This window comes from Dipodomys ordii, unplaced genomic scaffold (genome assembly GCF_000151885.1).
Source record: "Dipodomys ordii isolate 6190 unplaced genomic scaffold, Dord_2.0 Scaffold61, whole genome shotgun sequence".
In the NCBI taxonomy this organism is placed as follows: domain Eukaryota; kingdom Metazoa; phylum Chordata; class Mammalia; order Rodentia; family Heteromyidae; genus Dipodomys; species Dipodomys ordii.
Genome location: NW_012267277.1, coordinates 5,372,980 through 5,385,977, shown reverse-complemented (window position 1 = coordinate 5,385,977; position 12,998 = coordinate 5,372,980).

Genomic DNA, 12,998 nt, shown 5'->3' with positions numbered 1-12,998 from the left:
AAAAAAAAAGCCTGAAAGAAGGTCAAAGTTTAGAATATAAATTTAGGCACCACCACCATACTCATGGTAGTTAAAGTTGTGGTAGTTAAAGCTGTCAAATAGTATCATCCAAAGAAGAGCATCTAGACAGGGGGAAAAAAAGGTACAGTGATTTAATTGTATTTTAGCCTTTTGACATTGTATCAGTTTCTGGGGAATTCACCTGTGAGATATGGACCAAGGAGGAAGAAGACAATGTCAGAGGCAAGTTAAACGGGAAGAGGTGATATACCTACCTTTCAATTCTTTGAAGATGGTACTAAACTGTTGCCTTCTTCCAGGGCAGGGCGCTGCTGTTGATTCATATCATAGTAGGGAGGAGAAGTTCTATAAGTTTCTGTTTGGTTTTTTCAAACATAACTACTCAGTCCCCAGATAAGAGAGCCAAAGTGGTGACCCAACCCCAGAGCTAGCCATTAGGGAGACAATGAAAACATGGACTTTAGTTGGTCCCAACTCCACCTGACTACCAGAAGCCTCCACTATGGCATAAACCAGCCCACAAAAGTCAACCTATATGACATAAGACTAAGTAGTTTGTGCTTCTAAAAGACCTTCTGATATCCAGCTTCCATACCCTCTGGTATAGTACGGCAGAAACTACTGCTTTTCTTCGTAATTTTAGAATGAAGACAAAATAGAAGTTGATCAACTAAAAAGTGAAAATCTTCAAAACTTTTAAAGCCCAATCTGAACTTCTGTAGACCTTTCCAAAAGCTGCATATAGTTTGGTTGCTGCTTGGTTGGCAGATGAGTTATTTGGCAGACTGTCTTCTGCAAAATTTCCTTTGAGTTGTATGTTGCTGATTTTTCATACTTGCCATTTTATCTTGTTTGGTGGAGGACACAGGGATTAGAACTACAGACCTGAATCCTAGTCACATTTCACATGTCACTGGAGCAATTGTGCCCCTCCCCAGCATTTAATTCTTCATCTATAAAAGGAAGTAGTACACATAATTTTTACCTTGTGGATGAATTCCCACTAATGGATACTGAGGCTTATTGAGTCCTTATAGATTTTATATATGTTTTTATTATAATATATTATATATATTATTATAATATATTATATAATATAATATATATTATAATATATTATATATAATATAATATATACATGTATATTATAATATATAATACATTATATATTATAATATATTCTTTATATATTATATGTTATATATCTTAGAATATATGCAAGGAAGCATTTTGTTGTTCATTTTTACCAATGCTAGCTCTTTTAGTGAGCAGAGTGGTATGTCCTTCATGTACAGACAAACAGGTGGGGTTAAAGTGTTTTAAAGGGTCACACATAGTAAGTGTGAAGATTTAGGCCTTCTGACTCCAGAGTGTACATGCTCAGGAGAGATGGTTTCCAATGCCCCAAGTGCTACATCTCCCCAAATCATACACTCACATTAGAATCCTAGCAATAGGATTCTATGGTCTTGTATGGAATCATTGTGTAAGAATTATGCTCTTTGGTCTTTTATAGAATCATATAGAACCACAAAAACTGATTAAAGGATGGTATACTTAGGAAAGGAGTTCAAATTCCTCTGAACAACTAATGAACTGTTTAACAAAATGAATACCACAAAGCAGAAACATGTTTAGGGAAGAAAGGCAAGGGGGCAGGCAAACAAATGAAAAGAGGAAGGATGAGCACAGCACTCATTATACTCAAGGTATATTTTGTAAAAATGAAACTACATAACGAGGGTAGGGATGAGAGAAGAAAAATGGGGGAGAATGATGAAAGGGGTGATGTTAATCAAGATGCATTGTATTTCTTGAATCTCTGTGCAGCTAAATAATAATAGGAGGAGGAGGATGAAGGGGAAGAAGGAGAAGAAAGAAGAAGAGAAGAAGAAGAAGAAGAAGAAGAAGAAGAGAAGAGAAAGGAGGAGGAGGAGGAAGATAAGGAAGAGGAGGAGGGGGAAGGATGAGGAGGGGGAGGAGGAGGAGGGGGAGGAGGAGGAGGAAGAGGAGAAAGAAGTACCAGCAGCGCCAGCAGTACCACTACTACCCTATTCTACCCTCTCCTACCCTATCACTTACTCTTGGGAGAAAAAATAATTATGCTCTTTTCTGGTCTATATGCCTTTGATGAAGTTATCTTTCCTCTTTAAATGGTCTCTGCTGATGATGTTTTTCACCCAAAAATATCAATAAAATAATACCTTACTATACAGTGTTGCAAGTGTTACACAAGTTTTATATACACATTTTTAGTACAGTGCCTGAGGCATGGAACTCAATAATGTTATTGTTGTAAAATGACTTATCATTTTTAAACTCAGCTCACACAGTTCTGCCTTTTCTAAGCCTTCTCTGTCCCATGCTAACATCCACCTCTAGGTTAAATTAACATTCATCTGTCAATATTAATTTGGCCTGTTCCCATAACTTAACTATCACTACAATAAACTTGGGAGCACATAACTATCAATTCTCTTGGATATGTGCTACAAGAGATTCCTGGTTCAGAGAGCAGTTCTTTTTTTGTTGTTTTCTTAGTTTTTAGAGGAATCTCGATTTTTAAATAATAAATACACCATTTTACATCCCTGCTAGTAGTGTGCAAAGTTTCTAACTTCTCCACAACCTAATACATGTTATCCTCTGAACAATAGCAGCTATGATGTGGCATCTTATTGTAGTTTTGAGTTGTAGCTTTGATTTGCCTTTCTCTGATGGTTAGCAATGTTGAACATCCTTTGCTTGCTTACTTTGTTGACACATACACACTGTAAGCTACATGTATTATTCAACCTTTAAAAAGTAAATAATTCCTATCATCTATAACAACATAGGTGCACTTATAACACAAGCAAAAACGTCTCAGTCAAAGAAGGTCAAATACTATGTGACTGTTCTTAAATAAGTAATCTAAATGGTCAAACATACAGCAGTAGGTAAAAGAATAATGGGCACCTTGGTATGAGGGGTTGTGCTTAATGAATACCAGAGTTTTCTTATTGTACTGTTTGCAGTTGTTTTTTCTTTTTCTTCTTTTTCTCTTTTGTTTCTGTTTTTTATTTCTGTACTCTGTCTTGTATGTAAGTTTATCTAGTTTGGGGAGGGGAAGGAGAAGCACTCAAACTGTGGGACAAAGGGTGAACTAATTCAACAGTGATACTCACTAGAGACTATGTTGAAAATCAATTATACAACTTGGGGGAGAGAGGTGGAGAGAGGGAAAAGACTTGGAGAAAATGAGGGAGTAGGTAGCACTGTTCAAAAAGAAATGAACTCATTACCTGACTGTTTAACTGTAACCTCTCTGTACAACACCATTACAATTAAAATAATTATTTAAAAACTTCAAAGTAAGTTGAGAAAGTTCCAGAGATCTGCTGTACAACATAGCCTATAGATAACAATAAAGGATTGTGCTGTAACAATTTGTTAAGAGGAAGATTTGCTAAGTGTTCTTACATAAAAGCAATAAAGCAATAAATGGTGAAAACAGCCAAACCTCACAGGAGGTTTGACCATGATGTTAGCATGAACATAAATATCTGCACAAGACCATATTGCACACATTAACATATGAAATTTTACCTATGTCTTATATCTCAATAGAGCTGAAAAATGAAGTATGTCTCCTTTTCTATGCCTATTGGTCTCTTGCACTGGCTCCTAGCTGTAGTTTCTGTTTTTGCAGGTGTATAGCTCCCACTAGACTCCTAGTGACCAGGTTTTATTTATTCCTCAGTGTATGTAACATGTACGGGTCAAGAATCTTGAGATCAAATTTTCTTTTTACCCATCACTCACTCTCAACATACTCCCAAGTCCTCCTGAAGAGATTATATTCCACTCAGGCCAAGACTATCCTTTTTAGCAAGAAGAAGATTTTCTTACATATGTGATAATTCTAATAAATTCTATCCAATAGAAACTTGCAATGTATAAGTTCCTCACACTTCCTTATCCGTTTACCATTCAATTTTTAGGCCAGTTACTGGTTCCATGTGTCTAAGATGAAAAGGAAGCAAAGAATACCATTTCTGCTCTCTAGTGTTGCTCTCAGATGGCAAGCGGTTCAGTCTTGCTGTTCAGTCCAAAACCAATGGAAATGAGTAGGCAGATGGAGAAGAGGGTACCATTATTATTGCTTGTATAACTACCTTGTGACCACTGCTTGAATCAAGTATCAGAATGGAGCTTCCTCTATGTCATCACCTGTCCTTCCCATGACCACTGTCTTTGTAATCTGGTTGGGGAGGAGTCTATGGAAAAGATACTTACTCTGCCAGCTTCTTGGGGGATACACACCCAAGGATGTGGTTCATGACATAGCAAATCAAGACACTTTTTCATAAAATGAAACAGGAAGGAAGAAAGGGAAGGAAAGAGAGGGAGCAGAGGGAGGAATCTAGAGTAGAAAGGAGGAAGAGAACTTTCATTCCTAAAGACAAAAAGTTAGTTTAAAACTGCTACTCAAATATTCCTTCCTCCTAAGAAATGAAATAAAAGTCTCTTAGTGAATTTGAACCCTAATAATAAGTTCCCTTAAAATATGCCCCCAGAGATTTCTCAGTTTAATGGGAATTATATATCCTTGTGCATGGAGAAAATGTGTAAATAGGTTGATCAGTTCTGTACTCAAGGTTAATGAGAAATGGTGAGTTAGATAAAAGGAACTAATTTGCTTTTTTGAGCTGACTGGGAAATTTTATTTGAATCTGTTGAGAGTTCATTTTTTATTCTCTTACGTACTAAGCACTCAAGATGTACAGGCCCTAGCATTCATTCACTAAGTCCTCACAAATATCTCTGAGGTTGGCAGGATTATTTTTGCCATTCAACAGAAGAAGTAACAAGCAGAGAAGGTAAATGACTTATCCAAAGTCACAACAGATCTTAAGTTTTATCATTTATCAGTTTTGTAACAGAACCAGTCACTTAACCACTTGAACCTCAGTTTCCCCTTTCATGAAGCAAGAAATATGATTGTAGACCTCCATGACTACTGGATAATCCATACCCAACCTATTTTGAAAGGTTGTCATGGAAATTAAAAGGGGTAATGCACATGAAGTGTTTTTGAAAATTAAAAGCCTAGATCAATATGAGGGATTATTGAAGTCATTACTGCACAGCCCACTGCAAATTGGTGGCAAACACTGCTAGCTCTTGCCCCATACCTACCCTCTTTTCTTTATTATATTAACAGATCATTGTTTCTATTTCCAGAGTTCATGTGCCTATTTAAAAATATAATTCCTCTACTGGAGAAAGCACTATATATCCTGACACACTCAAGTTGAAAATGTGATGGAGCATGCATTTAGTAAGACAACCTACCAAATATCCTAGCTAGCAACACAGCACACTGAGTATCAAAAGTTTCTCCCTGTGATGGTGTGGCTGATTGGGAGCTGAGGCTTTTTGCTACTGGCCAGATTCTTGAGCAAGTATCATATTGCTTTCATGAAAAAAGGATCAAAATTCAGAACTGGAAATACAGTTTGTATTGAGTGCTCATTGCTTTTAAACCATCAGAAAATCAACAAACCATACAGTTGAACCCTGATAGGTAGTCAGGGGAAGGTGTATATTTACATTCCACAGACCCTCAGGGCCAGGTATAACCATGGGATCATTCTCATCCACTGAGATAGAAGTAAAAGTCTATTGTGTGATGTTTCCAGAAAGCTGTTGTTTCTCTGGCAAAAAGAGACTGATTCCATTGTCTTGTGTCTCAAGCCTTCTATCTGCCTTGAGCTCAGACTGGATGCTTATGATCACCATCTTGCAACCATAAAGACCAGGTCCTGTGTTTCAAATGTCAGAGCAGGAGGCTAGAAGAATCCAAGGTCCTTAACTATTTGCTTGAGCAGTTATACTAGCTCAAACCCATCTATCTTAAGTTTCAAACAAACAAACAACGCTTGGTTTAGTTACACCAATGTATTCAGAGTTCTATCACAATAAGCCAAAGACAGTTTTGGTTGACAATATTTATCGTGCTAATAAAAGAAATGGAACAAGTGTCTATTGACGTCTGTTGAGACAATTTTGTACCCATGCATCATTAATATATGTGATTAAGTTCTGCACCATTGTAGAAACAAATACTTTCATGTTACTGATGGTTTGGACACACCCTGCTTTGATGCAGTATGCTGATCAAGCCAAGAGGCTGGCATCTGAACATCCAAAGGAGCCTCAATCACTTGAAAGACTGTATGGCACAGGATTAAGGGTTTTGCCTTTGAAGCCAGACAGCTCTGAGTTTGTTTCATGGCTGCACTGCTTTCTGTTGATACTTACATGACCTGAGGAGATTACTTCACTGCTCTGTGGCTCAATTTCCTCGTCATCTGGTTCACTTAGCACACAGAGGTTTGTCAGGAGGCCCAAATGAGATAGCAGATGTGAGCTTACTCAATCTGCAGACTATGTATTAGTGTGATTTGTCTTCTGCAGTCTGTCTGGGAGATAGGAAGCCCAGAGAAGGGAGGAGAGGGCAAGAGAAGGAAAGAGTTAGTTACAGCTATAAGTTGGACTCCAAAGATATAGAATCACTGATCTGCAAGGAGCCATGGAAGAGGTTGCTTAGGTCAGTGCCAACCTTGTAACCAACCTATGCTCTAAGCCATTTCCCTGAGGCCCCAGCAGAGCTGGAAATATCCTTTGCCTCTAACATTGTTCGATATATTTTTGACTGAGCTGGAGTTAAGGGAAGGAAGAAGAAAGAGCCAAGCTGATGTAACTATTGATAATTTTAAAAAGCTGAAAAATGAACACAGCTGCCCCTACAGCTGTCAAAGCCTCTCCTGGGACTTATTACTAAGACCGAGATCATCCTGTTAGGACCTTGCACTGATTCCATGTGGATTTAAATATAGAAGCTTCAGAAGGGTGGAGGGAGGATAACAAAGAAGCGGAGGCTTGCCTGATACAGAGATCCCTGTTGCTGCTGACCTGTGGCTGCACAACTGGTTGCAACCACAATGGCAAGAGGTGAGCAGCGGGAAGGGCACAGTACTAGTAACAGGGAGTCCTGGGATCAAGCGTTAAAAATTTAGCAACTGTGAGAACAAACAAGTCATGGAACTGCACTGATCCTCAGGGTCCTCAACCTTTCTGTGAAATAACCATGAAAAAGTGATAGCGAATGTACAACAATGATGGCTAACACGGAGTAGTTAATATGACACAGGCTCTATTGTAGGCCTTTTATGCGCTGTACATCATCTCATCCTCCCAATAACTGTATGGGATTGACATTGTATTGTTTCTATTTTTATAAGTAAGAGAACTAAAAGTGCATAGACGTGAAGTCACCCAGGCCACACAGAGAGCAAGCATAGAGCACAACAAATGAAAAGTATCTGACAGGCGGGTGGGGGAGAGGGGGGAGGGTGCAGATTCTCTCCTTGGTAACTTCTCCCAGTCATGTGTGTGCCTTACGGTAATGCAGTATCTCTTCCTTCCTTTCTTCCATTTCCTCACATGCCCTAAGGATACACCTGTCATCTCACAATGATTGAGAGGGAGAAACATCAGTCCAATTGTGAAAATGAGCATATAGTCCAAAAAGCAAATCTACTCTAGTATTTCAGAGGGAATTTAATACAGCGACTTCATGGGTTAGGTGGTAAAATGCTGAAGTGATGACCAAAGTAGTAACAGAAGGCCTGGTTCAAGGACCATGAAGGTAGTTGCAAGCTGAAGATGGGCTCCTGAGGAAGAGCCATTCGGAGCAAGAACCTAGTCAAGATGCAGTTTGGGATAATGAGTGGCCAAGCCACCTTCCTTTCTTTCTCTAGTCTTCCTTGAGTACCATCTTGACCAGACTTAGCTGGGGAATGGAGTCTCCCAAACTATGGACACAGCAGAGGAGGGCTAAGGACAAATGAACAAAGAATAGTCACAGAGAGGAAAATTTAGACTTCTCTAGAACCATACTAAGGAGAAGAAAGTCAGGATTTGAATTTAAACTCTCCAGACTATCTCTCAATGTTTTATTGTCTCTATTTATTGTCCCAGTTCATTGTCTCAATGTTTTGCTCCCATATTATGCTATGTTCTCTAGAGCTTTTTCCAATCTTTTCAAGCCTGGTATTGACCTTCATCTTAAACCCTAACTTCTCTCTAAAATTGACCTGGTCTCTGCTGTCTTCATAGGACTACAAGAGGATATGACCTAAATTCTCTTATCTACCTGCAGACTCTTTTATTAATGTACTCTTAATGTCTTCTCCCAGTATGAATGAGAATGATTTTCCACCCTATATCAATCAGAGCTTTTTCAAGAAAGCTGAAACTGTGGGTATTCTGTCCATACTGATTTCTTTTTGTTTGTCATGGGGCCTGAACTCTGGGCCTGGGCGTTCTGTGGGTATTCTGGATGAAAGGGTTTGATATAGAAACAACATATTTTATAATATGGTAGAAATGAAGAAAGTAGGAATCCAAGAGAGGGAAATAGAAATCAAATCAAAAGTTGTGAGCTAACCTTCTAATTCATTGCAATGGGTAGACAGTTGAAGTTCCCTAAGGAACATGGTGCCCAGACATATTCTGCCACTGCAGTGAATAAAGGAAAGAAAATTACTATGTTTGCTTATGGTTGTTGACTGGGCTAGATACCAGGCCGTGTAAGCAGGAAAAAGAGTTAAGCACTGAACTGAGAACAATAAAGATAAGCTGGAATTTTGTAGCATTTCTCCATCTATCTAACTTTCACAACCAGACTTATTTCAAGCTAGAGTCTGCCTGCCCCTCTGCATATGTTTCTTATCATGTTTAACAATGACCTTCACAGACTGCATAAGAGCTACTATTTCACTTCAATTTTTCAAATATTGTACACATTTCTCATTTGGGCCATTCCATTCTATAATGATGAAAGGAAATACTATTCCATCTGAGCCACTTAACACAGCATAAAACTACACTCCCCTCCCCTAGGCTGATCTGACACTTAAGAAACCATCCTCTCCTACCTCTTCAACTAAGGGTTTCAACTGAATCCCTCAGTTATCCCATTTCCTACTCTTTCAAGCATTCATTCTCCACTGATGGTTTCTGTCCCATCTGTCCAGGAATGTGCCTCAGTCTCTCCCATAGTATAAAGAGAAAACTTCCATCCACAACTGCTGCTCCCCAAATAAATCTACCAAACAATAGAGGAAGAGAAATAGAATATATGCTTTCTATTCCCCCAAATCCATCCATCTGCTTGCTCCATCACCCCATGTTCTTGGATTCCCGTCCTCTCCACAGAAAACACCTGCTCACTGGGTAATGATGCTCTCTGCTCCTGGCTGATGCATAAGTCCCTTCATCAGAGCCCACATCTCCTATAGCACTGACACTGGTATTGGCTTTCCATCACTATAACAAAATACCTGAGACAATTTATAGAGGAAAGATTTTGAGTCACGATTTCAGAAGTTTCAGTCATGGTTGGTTGCTCCATCCCTTTTAAGCCTGTCTGAAGCAGTACATCACGGTGAGAGTGTGTGACAAGAGTAGCTGCTTGCCTCCTGTAGTCAGGAAGTAAAAGAAAGAAATAAAAGGGCCCGGGACCAATGTCCCTTTCAATGCCATACTACAGCGACCTAACTTCCTTCCACTAGGCCCAAAGGTCTATAGGTTTTACCGTCTCCCAATAGCACCGTGAGCAGAAGATCAGGCTTTCAACATTTGGATCTCTAGGAAATACTTCAGATCCAGTTACATATCTAACTATGCTATCAGTGCTTCCTTTCATCTTGGATTTCATGCCTTTTGCTTCTGTAACTTTATTCTCTACTGGCATTCCTCCTCCTCTATGTTACACAATCTCATTCTCCTCCAAAGCCTCTCTTCCCTTTCTCATCCCTGGAATCCTACATCTGTTTGAGGTCCCAGGCATGACTGTTTCATTCTGTATTATATGCTCTGGCACACTCAGGCTTAGGACTTCAGATGAGAGCTGCATGGTAATTACTACTAAATCTTTAATTCTAGTTCAGACTGCCTTCCTAAGCTCCAGTTATTTCCAGCTAGCAGCTGCAGATCCTATGGAGTGATACCCAAGGAGGGCCATTCTTGAGTGAGCAGACATGGAATGAACAGCAAGCAAACAATAACCATCAGTTGATGATGTGATGCTCTCGTTAGGTTTTAGACATTACACTGAGAGTTTTACATACACTATCACTCTGAATCCTCTCTAACACTAAGAAATAAATATATTTTGGGGATCATTCTATTAATCATAAAGGTGCAGTCCAGAGGAATGATTTAAAAAAGAATAATTCAGATATGGGCATAATGAAGTGAATGGGATGGGACTGGCCTTGAAAAGCCAAACCATAGACTGAGAAAAAATTGCAAGATATATTCATTATAAAGGACTTGTATGAAAGAATGAAGAGATATGTAGTCTCACATGTATAATATTAAAAAGTTAAGCTCATAGAAGGAAAGAACAGAATGGTAACTGTCAGATTCTGAAAAAAAAGGGATAGAGAAAAGAAAAATGCCAATTAAGGGGTATGAAGTTTCTGTCAAGCAGGAGGCATAAGCTTTGATGATCTATTATACAGAACTGTGACCGTAATAAATAATAATACAATGTATACTCTAAATTTGCTAAAAGAGTAGATAATATATTTTTCAATACCACGCGATAAAAAGGTAAGTATGGAAGTGATAGATTTGTAAAGTAGCTAAATTCAGGCATGCACAATGTAAATATACATGAAAATGATACTGTGCCCCCAATAGATATAATTAAAACTAATATTAAAAATGAAACTAATACCTGCAAGGCAGGAATAAGAATGTAACTAACTTGATAAAAAAAATCAAAAAAATTTAACAGATTCTAGCAAAACTGCTCAACATCATTGGTCTTGAATTCAAATTAAAATCACAATGAATGAGATACTATCATTCCCTGGCCCTATTAAAAATGAAAAGACTGATAATGCCAAGCGTTGCAAAAAATGAAAGATATCTGTCATTCCCATGCATGGCCAGTGCTAATAGAAAATAGGATAACACTCTGGAAGCTAGTTGTCAATTCCTTTTGAAATTATCCATATATGTATGATATGATGTAGCAATCCTAGTCCTAATTTTTTACTCGAGGAATGAAAATATATGTGAAAAAAACAAGATCTGTACATGTGTGCTTTGTTCACAAAAGCTAGATGTGGAAAAGACCCAAGTGCCCATCATCCAGTGAAAAGTTAAATAAGTCACAATGTAGCCACATTCTGGGAAAGATAGGTCAGTTAATTAAATGGTACTAGAGCCATTTAAATAACCATGTTAATTTAATAAAAAGAAACTGTTAAGACATGCAATGACATTAATGATCACAAAAACATAAATGAGAGCAACCAGATGCATAATGATTTTGATTAGATGAATCTCATGATGGACAAAAGTCAGAGAGAAAGAGAGAACAGAAAAGGCGGGGATAAGATAGAACCTTCCAGGACATTTCCTCTGCATTGTCTCAGTGGCTTACCTTTTCCAACTACACCTCACCATTTCCCAATAATGCCTTGAAATTATGAACCCATGAATGGATTATTCTATTGACGGATGCAATAGTCATCTCCTGCTTGCTTGGTTATATCAAAGAGGCCAGCCTTTCTATTTCCTCCCTACATGATTCATTGCTTTTCTCTACATCCTGAGAATCAGAGAGACAGATGTAGGGAGTAGGAACTTAGAGAAAGGAATACAAATGGTGACCATAATGACTAAGATCTAGACTCTGGCCTGGAGCTTAATCCTTGGGAAGCCAAAAACAGAAATGAGAAGTGAGCCATTTACTACAGGTCTAGACACAGGTGGACAAACAGTTATTGTACACTTACTGTTTTTGATACCACACACTCATCAAGGACCTTCTATGATCTTGGTGCTGGAATTTGGCAGTGAAACAAACAAAAGTAATCCTTACTAAAAGTGTCTGAGCAGGACAGCCCTGTTGAAACTGGCAATTTAAAAAGAAAACTGGGAAACAAAAAACTGAAAAAGAGATTCAAGATAAATGTAGAAACAATAAAATTTAAGCTTTAAAAAAAGATAAAAAAAAAACAAGCCTACAAAAAGCCAGAAGTGGAACCAATACTCAAATGGTAAAGCATTAGCCTTGAGCACTAAAGCTCAGAGACAATGCCCAGGCCCAGAGTTCAAACTCCAGGACTGGCAAATAAAAAATAAAAAAATAAAAATGAATAAATTATAGTTAAATAAATTTAAAGCTCAACCAGGTGTTGGTGGCTCACGCCTGTAATCCTAGCTACTCAGGAGGCTGAGATCTGAGGATTGCAATTCAAAGCCAGCCCAGGCAGGAAAGTGTGGGACTCTTATCTCCAATAAACCACCAGAAAACTGGAAGTGGCACCTGTGGCTCATGTGGAAGAGTGTTCGCCTTGAGCTGAAGAGCTGAAGGACAGCGCCCAGGCCCTGAGTTCAAGCCCCACGGCCGACCAAAAAATAAAATAAAAATAAGTCTTTCCTTTTCCTAACAAATGGGGCGATGTCATTCTTTCTGATGGAGGCATGGAATTCCATTGTGTATATATACCACATTGTCTTGAGCCATTCATCTACTGAGGGGCATCTGGGTTGGTTCCATATCTTAGCTATGGTAAATAATGCTGCAATAAACATAGTTGTGCTGGTAGCTTTAGTATGGTTTTGTTTGTGAACATTTGGGTAAATGCTCAAAAGTGGGATTGCTGGGTATAGGGGAGCTCTATGTGGAGTCTTTTGAGGAACCTCCATACTACTTTCCTTTGTTGCTTTGTATGTCCTTCCCCCACGGTATAACCCCTATTTTCACTGTATTTGATGATGTTGGTATAATTTGTGGGGGGGAAGGGAAAAAAACAAATTGTTTAAATAGGGATACAGGTGGACCCATTGCAACAATGAGATGTACAAGACATTCAAGACATTATGTCCAAAAACGAACTTTACAA